This window comes from Lepidochelys kempii, chromosome 8 (assembly GCF_965140265.1).
Source record: "Lepidochelys kempii isolate rLepKem1 chromosome 8, rLepKem1.hap2, whole genome shotgun sequence".
NCBI lineage: Eukaryota > Metazoa > Chordata > Testudines > Cheloniidae > Lepidochelys > Lepidochelys kempii.
This window is the reverse complement of record NC_133263.1, coordinates 56,890,872-56,900,879: the sequence shown is the minus strand read 5'-3', so window position 1 is coordinate 56,900,879 and position 10,008 is coordinate 56,890,872.

The following is a 10,008-nucleotide window of genomic DNA, read 5'->3' as shown; positions in this document are numbered from 1 at the left end:
TGGGCCAAATTTTCAAAACATATTCACCAAAAGTGTATGTGTATGAGTTGAACCTGATACACACACAAATATGGGACAGGTATGGTTCACTGATGCATTCATTCATGTGCTTCCAATACACTAACCTTTGAAAATCTTTGCCTTACATGTCCTCTCTAAGGTTGTGATCTGGCAAGCTGTTCCAAATACCTGTACAGAGCCCCATGGACCTCAGTGGAGCTCCATGTGGGTTTAAAGAATTGAATCAGATGTTAAGAGGAGAGTTTGTGGTAAACCCTTAAGAATTCCTTCAACACAGAAAGACAAGCATGCACTGCTAAACAGCAGCTTCTATTATACCACTGCGTATTTAAATTTCATTTCTGCATTAGGCTATTTGATCACAATCCATACCTTTCATGGTATCCTTCACTTTTCTATTGTTTTTGTTTTTAATTTTATTTATTTGGTTTTTTTCACTGGGATTTCTTGATGAAGACTTTGTTTTCCGAATTGTTGTGGATGACAACAAGGAAGACGATGAGGAAGAAGATTTTTGTTTCTCAGATTCCGAATGTTCTGTAGCCAAGTAAAATAATTGGTGAAAACAGAAAGTCATGCAAAATAAGATGTGTAAGAAGCTAATGTACAGTTTACAACAAAATTGCTCTCAAAAAGATAAAGATTTGGAGTAAATAAGATGAAGGTGTCATTTGAAATTTTTTGCCTCCTTAACCAGCAATGAATGGAAGCAACCCTCAGCAGGTAGTAGCAGTGCTGCCAAATCTTGTGATCATATTGCATGAAAATATGACCCCATGGCAGCCTCCTTTAATATGGAAGACTAATTTTAGAGCAAAAAGTTCTGTTAGAACGCTCATACATTTTCCCCATTTCATGTGTGTGGCTGAGCTGCTGGCTACTGTCTGTAAAGGCAGTGACAGATCAGCTGTAAAGAGGTTTAAAATCAGAAAAAACTCAGGATTCTAACAGAGGGTGTACAGGACCTGCAGAATAGATAAAAAGGGAAAGTCCTAAGACTTCAAATTCAGACTTTCTGCCTTTGGAGAAAAAAAAATGGGGACATGAGAAAGATATAGGGCCTGATCCTCCTCTAAGTCACACCAGTGGAGTTACTTCTGATTTATTCTGTGAGAGGAGAATCAGGCCTATAATATTTGTCAACCAATAACTTGTTATTTCAGACTATATGTTAAAAGGGGGTCATTTGAAAAACTTGGCCTTTATTTTTTTAATCATATTTAAACATACATTTATCCCTATCCTCTGATTTTAGAATTGTTTGTAATATACACATCTGAGATAGAAGTGGTACATAACCAGAAACCCCATGGAGCTAAAGGCATTTCAAAGCAGTCTCTCCTACCTGAGAAAAAGTGGCTTAGAAGTTTTTTGTAAGTTTTACTGGAGATATTTAAAACTAATAAACAGGAAAACACTCTAGTACAGGGGTTTTCAATCTTTCTCATATAGTGGACCACTTCATAAAATTTAGGATCCCTGGGAGGATCTGCTCCCCTCTGAATCTCCTAATCCTTACTGCACACCTTCCCTGTCATTATCATAATGCTTGGTTACCTGACAAGTATTAATAGGAGAATAGTAAGGAGACAAAAGGAATTTTAGCTCACTTTACTGCAACTGTACGGTGACATCTTGGTTACATTTCCTCCCATTTTGTATCGTGTGGTTTATTTCCTCTCCATGAACTTAGATCAAAATCTTCTCGCCTTACTCTTTGTTAGTAGTCCCATTAACTTTAGTCAGATTATACTTACATATCTAAATTGATCAGGAATTGGCCTTAAGTGTATAAATGCCTAATATTTCATTGTATCTTATCTCCAAAATATTTTTCAGTTTTGTTCTGTCCTTCTATATGTTTTGCTTCAATGTTGGTGTTATCCACTATCCAACTTAAATTTAAACACCTATTTCCCCCCAAAACCTGGCAGACATGCAGTGCTGACAGACAGAACAGTGCTCATTTAGCTTCTCAAAAAAGCCACCGGAAATCTTGAGATCTGGGCTATTGCTAACAGCAAGCATTGCAGCTTAACGAGTGTTAGACAACACTGTGACAGATCTGTCTCTCTGTAGACCGCCTGGAAGTGCTCTACTGACCACTGTCTGAGAAATGCTGCACTTGTAAATGTACTGTCGAAACAATACTGTACTGGCAAAGCATTGCGGACTAGGTCTTTCTCCTGTTTAATGTCTGCAATATACAGTAAATGGATTTGGATCCTTGTTAAAGGTTCTCACTGTCTTTTAAAAAGTTAAAATGAATGTAATTTCTTTAGCTTTGATCCACTGTATCATCTCTTTATGGGAAATTATTGCAAACTCCACTTTGCAGGAGTTTTAAAGGTTTATCTGTTAAAACGCACATACATTTGCCATGATTGACCCCTGGTGTTACTATTGTAGTGAATAGAGTTACATCACATTTGAATTTGTCCCGGTCAGTATAAGCATATGAACTTCAAGGTCAGCCTATAATCTAACAAGTTATGATATAATATAACAACACTAGAAAAAAAGGTGTTTTGCACTTTCCACAAAGAAAGACTAAGTTATGGGTATTTTCTGAAATTTTATGCAGCCTGGCTTAACTGAAGCATCAGACCCTTACTGTGTAAATTTCCCTCTCAGCGCTGTCCACACACTGCTGTCCTGCTACTGTGCTTCTGTTTTTACAGTCCTGGACTCTTCCTGAAATTGCCAATTGTGCATATAATGATTATTGAGATGTGGATGAAAATCCACTAGGGACTGAAGAGAGATCACCACACTTTTCTAACATTTATATTAGCTAGGATAGAGCTTAGAAACCATTAAGATCTTCTCTGAGAAGTAGATGATGTAATAAGCTTTTATTAACAAGTTTGGTAGCTGTCTGGTAACATCTCATATTAGCTTTCTACATCCAGAACAGTGTTATGACCTTTAGTATGCATTCAGGCAATGCCCAGTTCCATCGCATTTGTATTCTTTCCTACCTTCCATAACTTCATGGGATTGTACTACTTTCTTTGGCTGCTTCTTTGAATTTTTAGATGAGCGTTTGGCTGTTGTTTTGGTGACCAAAGGAGCTGTTCTGGATGATGGTTTTGTAGTAAGTGCTGAAGCCAAGAAAAATACTGTGTGTTAATGGAAGTTCCATTCTCATTCAGCATCAGGCATATAATCATTAGCAAATGACATGGAACAGTTGTGACATTTCCATTATAAGCCTAATTTTGCTCCACTCCCTCTATTCCCCCAAACTTTTACAAAAAAACCACACACACACACACACAAGTTCACTTTCAGTCTGAAGCTTCTCATGCTTAATCTAAGGCCAGAGAAGTCCTTTTTTTCTGAAAGATTGAGATCAGTTGAACACTTTTTATTGATGGGATTATTTGGGGGGGAGGGGAGTTTTCGCTTTTTAAAATTTTGTTTAACTTTTATGTCCACTTACTCTAGCTAAAATTTGTCTTGGGCTACAAACTTCGAACATGTTTTTGGCATTGGTCCTCCATGAGAACTAGTCAGAGGGTTATCTTTTGATAGGCCCTAAACATTTTTTAGTTATTTAGTTCATTCTCCATACATATGACAATTTCCGGGGGAGGCGGCCTTCAAGAATTAATAATTCCTTGAGAGACAGTAGACATGGAGCAAGGGGGCAAAGTCCAGATATTAGGTTAGTCCCCTTAGGTTCAGTTTTGAGGGTTCAGATATATTGTCACTGAAATCTCATGAGATTTCAGCTGTGTTCAAACCAGCACCAGAAAATAATTTGGGATCTAGCAGTGAATCTAAACTGCAGATGTGATTTTTGGATCAGGGAGTGAGACAAATAGCAAAGGTTCAGGTAGTAGCCAATTAATTGTCCAGCCATGCCAGAAGAAAGACAGGAGGCAACGGAGGTAGTTTCCCTAGGCTGCAACTTTATTCACTTAAAGTATCTGGCAACAAATTGTACAGTGCAGGTCATTATCCTTTTCTTAATAATTTCCACATAATCCCCAGCCATGTCACAGCTATCCTGCTGCTGGGATTCTACCACCCTCTCTTTATATGAGGTGAAAAGGGGCTATAAAAGCAGAGGAGTTGGCTCACCATTGCTCCAGATGTAGGAGCATCAAACCTCCCTTACTCGACTCTCTTAAGGGATGCTTTCCTTCAAATCCTTTCCCAATCCATTTTATTCGATAACTGTATCCCTTCCATACCAAGTACCTGTCCTGGACATCTACCACAAGTTTTACATACTAAGTTGCAACATTATAATTAGGGCTTTGTGTTTGTCACTAGGCCTTCTGCAGTGGCCAGTATGGATGGCCCAGGAGCCTCCTGAGCAGCTCGGGCAGTCCTGGGCTAGTCGCACCAGCTCCTGCTGTGGCAGTCTCCCTCTCCCCCTCCCCCTGCCCCCGCAGCAGCAGTAGTTTGGGTGTGGGGGGGGGGCTGTGGTTTCAGGTGCAGGCCTGTGCTTATCTGGGGAGAGGGGCCTCCCCAGAAAGGCGACAGGAACTCCCTTCCCTCAGCTCCTAGTGCCACGTGCTGCCTCCGTCTGCAGGCACCGCCCCCGCAGCTCCCATTGGGGCAGAACAGAGGCAGCACGTGGAGCTAGGAGCTGGAGGTTGCTGCTTCCCAGGAGCCAGGTAGGGGGTCTGCCCCAGCCCCACCAACACTCCCCCAGCACCCGCAGTGCTCTCCAGGGCCACAGAACCCTGCGCACCCTCGAGCACCCCCAGCAACCATCGGCCTTCCTGCCCCCCAAGTTTTAGTCAGGGGTATATAATAAAAGTCATGGACAGATCATGGGCCGTGAACTTTTGTTTACTGCCCATGACATTTACAAAAAATACCTGTGACTAAAACGTAGCCTTATAACCTACTCCACCCCGGTGGGCCCCAGACCTCCTGTGGGGAAGGTGGAAAAAACCACCCTGCCTTGGCCAATCTGGCAAAGAGAGAAAAATTCCTTCCCAGCTCCCCAAGGAAATGGTCAACTAGTGTAATTCCCACAGTCCGTCAAGAGGAAGCCTGGTCCTTTTGCCAGGTTCATAGGTGGGAGGGTGGGTAAAAGATGGCTTCACTGGCTATAAATGTGCACACTTATGCACCACTCTGCTGGTCAGCAGGAAAGGCAGTGCAGTGACCTTCTCTTGACATCAACCCAGCTGCCTCCTGGCTATCCTGTAACCTTCCCCCACCCATTGAAGGGGAGCCCTTATAAGAGCCCATGTAAATTTCATGAGCTCAGAAAAATTTATAAGCTTTTTTTGTTGCAATCAAAGATGCCTATAAATATCACAAGAGAAATAAATGTGCTTTATACATTTTTAACTATTAGAACTTTCATGTGATCAGCCTTACACTCATTCAGTATTACCTTGCTTCCCAAGTAGTCCCATGGAAACCGGTGGGGCTAGTGACATGTTAAGCTAGTATTCAAGGTGAATAAGAGTGGCAGAATAGAACCCATAATTTATATTGAGGAATGTATGCAATTATGAATGAAAATGCTTTAGGGCCTGGATCAACTCCTAGTGAAATCAGCAAAAGTTGGATCAGGTCCACGGGGGTGACTTTTCATGAAAACAAATAAAGAGGAGGATGTAGGACAAAAAATTACCTTTAGAAACACAAACTTTCTTGTGGCTGGACTTTACAAAAACTAGACAAGCCATTTACAACACACACTTTGCTTCTCTACAAAAGACAAAGGACACTAAACTATCTAAACTACTACATGCCACAAGGGGCCACAACAGTGGTTCCCTTAACCCACCCAGCAATATTGTTAATCTATCCAAGTATACTCTTAGCCCAGCAGAAGAATCTGTCCTATCTCAGGGCCTCTCCTTCTGCCCCTCCACCCCCACGAACATGATACAGTTCTGTGGTGACCTAGAATCCTATTTTCGACGTCTCTGACTCAAGGAATATTTCCAACACACCTCTGAACAACATACTAACTCACAGAGACCTTCCTACCAAGACTACAAAAAGAGGGATTCTGGGTGGACTCCTCCTGAAGATCAAAACAACAGACTGGACTTCTACATAGAGTGCTTCCGCCAACGTGCATGGGCTGAAATTGTGGAAAAGCAGCATCACTTGCCCCATAACCTTAGCCGTGCAGAACACAATGTCATCCACACCCTCAGAAACAACTCTGACATCATAATCGAAAAGGCTGACAAAGGAGGTGCTGTTGTCATCATGAATAGGTCGGAATATGAACAAGAGGCTGCTCGGCAGCTCTCCAACACCACTTTCTGCAAGCCATTACTCACTGAGGGTTAACAAAAGAAACTACAGTATTTGCTCAAGAAACTCGCTGAAAAAGCACAAGAACAAATCCACACAGACACACCCCTGGAACCCTGACAAGGGGTATTCTATCTGCTACCCAAGATCCATAAACCTGGAAATCCTGGACGCCCCATCATCTTAGGCATTGGCACTATGACAGCAGGATTGTCTGGCTATGTAGACTCCCTCCTCAGGCCCTATGCTACCAGCACTCCCAGCTATCTTCGAGACACCACTTACTTCCTGAGGAAACTACAATCCATCGGTGATCTTCCTGAAAACACCATCCTAGCCACTATGGATGTAGAAGCCCTCTACACCAACATTCCGCACAAAGATGGACTACAAGCCATCAGGAACAGTATCCCCAATAATGTCACAGCAAACCTGGTGGCTGAACTTTGTGACTTTGTCCTCACCCATAACTATTTCAAATTTGGGGACAATGTATACCTTAAAATCAGCAGCACTGCTATGGGTACCTGCATGGCACCACGGTATGCCAACATTTTTATGGCTGACTTAGAACAACGCTTCCTCAGCTCTCGTCCCCTAATGCCCCTACTCTACTTACGCTACATTGATGACATCTTCATCATCTGGACCCATGGAAAAGAAGGCCTTGAGGAATTCCACCATGATTTCAACAATTTCCATCCCACCATCAACCTCAGCCTGGACCAGTCCACACAAGAGATCCACTTCCTGGACACTACGGTGCTGTCAAGGTTCCTCCCCTACTCTGAACTTTAGGGTACAGATGTGGGGACCTGCATGAAAACCTCCAAAGCTTATTTTTACCAGGTTAGGTTAAAACTTCCCCAAGGTACAAATTAATTTTATCCTTTGTCCTTGGAATATCCACTGCCACCACCAAACTCTAACTGGGTTTACTGGGAAACATAGTTTGGACACGTCTTTCCCCCCCCAAATCCTCCCGACCCTTGCACTCCACTTCCTGGGAAAGGTTTGGTAAAAATCCTCACCAATTTGCATAGGTGACCACAGACCCAAACCGTTGGATCTGAGAACAATGAAAAAGCATTCAGTTTTCTTACAAGAAGACTTTTAATAGAAATAGAAGTAAATAGAAGTAAAGGAATCACCTCTGTAAAATCAGGATGGTAGATACCTTACAGGGTCATTAGATTCAAAACATAGAGAATCCCTCTAGGCAAAACCTTAAGTTACAAAAAAGACACACAGACAGAAATAGTCATTCTATTCAGCACAGTTCTTTTCTCAGCCATTAAAAGAAATCATAATCTAATGCATACCTAGCTAGATTACTTACTAAAAATTCTAAGATTCCATTCCTGTTCTATCCCCGGCAAAAGCAGCGTACCGACAGACACAGACCCTTTGTTTCTCTCCCTCCTCCCAGCTTTTGAAAGTATCTTGACTCCTCATTGGTCATTTTGGTCAGGTGCCAGCGAGGTTACCTTTAGCTTCTTAACCCTTTACAGGTGAGAGGATTTTTCCTCTGGCCAGGAGGGATTTTAAAGGGGTTTACCCTTCCCTTTATATTTATGACAGGTGCTAATAAGCGATGGTCACATAAACACCACCCTATACCGGAAACCTACTGACCGCTATTCCTACCTACATGCCTCCAGCTTTCATCCAGACCACACCACATGATCCATGCTCTACAGCCAAGCTCTATGATACAACCGCATTTGCTCCAACCCCTCAGACAGAGACAAACACCTACAAGATCTCTATCAAGCATTCTTACAACTACAACACCCACCTGCTGAAGTGAAGAAACAGATTGACAGAGCCAGAAGAGTACCCAGAAGTCACCTACTACAGGACAGGCCCAACAAAGAAAATAACAGAATGGCCCTAGCCATCACCTTCAGCCCTCAACTAAAACCTCTCCAACACATCATCAAGGATCTACCACCTATCCTGAAAGACGACCCATCACTCTCACAGATCTTGGGAGACAGGCCAGTCTTTGCTTACAGACAGCCCCCCAACCTGAAGCCAATACTCACCAGCAACCACACAACAGAACGACTAACCCAGGATCCTATCCTTGCAACAAAGCCCGTTGCCAACTCTGTCCACATATCTATAGGGCTTAATCACATCAGCCACACTATCAGAGGCTCGTTCACCTGCGCATCTACCAATGTGATATATGCCATCATGTGCCAGCAGTGCCCCTCTACCATGTACATTGGCCAAACTGGATAGTCTCTACGTAAAAGAAAAAATGGACACAAATCAGACGTCAAGAATTATAACATTCAAAAACCAGTCGGAGAACACTTCAATCTCTTTGGTCACTCGATTGCAGACCTAAAAGTGGCAATTCTTCAGCAAAAAAATTTCAAAAACAAACTCCAACGAGAGACTGCTGAATTTGAATTAATTTGCAAATTGGATACAACTAACTTAGGCTTGAATAAAGACTGGGAGTGGATGGGTCATTACACAAAGTAAAACTATTTCCCCATGTTTATTCCCCCCCCCCCCCGCCACGCACTGTTCCTCACATTTCTTGTCAACTTCTGGAAATGGCCCACCTTGATTGTCACTACAAAAGGTCCCGTCCCCCACCTGCTGGTAATAGCTCACCTTACCTGATCACTCTGGTTACAGTGTGTATGGTAACACCCATTGTTTCATGTTCTCTCTGTATATAAATCTCCCCACTGTATTTTCCACTGAATGCATCCGATGAAGTGAGCTGTAGCTCACGAAAGCTTATGCTCAAATAAGTTTGTTAGTCTCTAAGGTGTCACAAGTCCTCCTTTTCTTTTTGCGGATACAGACTAACACGGCTGCTACTCTGAAACCTTTAGAAGTTGTACATTTTTTTTAAAATCTTTTTTTACATGGGAGTGCTATATTAACAATGTTTTCTGTGAAGTGTGAACAGTATAAGGCTGTTTATTGAGCTCCACCCCAGCAATGCATCAGAGCCTAGTAGAGATTGAAGTGATTGAAATCAACATTGCAGATTGGAGACAAGATCAACATACATGGCAGCTTGAATTTCAGCTCCCACGACAAGGTCAGGATAGGCCAACTCAGCAAGGTGTCCCCTAAAATGTTTTTAAAAGTAAACAAATGAATGTTAACTGGTCTAACCACCAGTTAGCTTTAGCCATTCAAAAATGGTTTATTGCTACAGCTTTAGGGAATGCAATGAAATACAATAAAATAAAAATGTGAATTTCATTTTTCTTCCTACAGATGAAGATGATTGTGCTCTTTTTTTTTTTTTTAAGTCAGGTCTGATTTTTATTAACACTAAGACCCTTTTACCCACCATGCTGGAAGTGTACAATACAGGGGCCTTAAAGTGGCTCTAAATTGCTCATTGATTTTGCTCTTTTGCAAATGACTCTGACCACTTATCAAACTCTTAGGGGACTTGCAGTCAAAGATAACAATTGAACTGAATTTCATTTTAGACAGTTCAGTACATTTTCTGTCACTTTCTCCATTGCCTCTACAAAATGAGACTTGGCAATGTGTGTTATGACATGTTTAACATGGTACAATATAATATTCATTAGAAACTTTTGCAAGACATGAAAAAAAATCCACCTTTTTTAGGTCATCTATTCTTAAGTACCTTGCTTGCGTGCTTGCTATTTAGTCCGCAGACTGAGCAGTGAGGGCAAAAGAGGAGTCTACCATTCGTATGGATTTCCTCCAATTTAAACATTGCTTAGC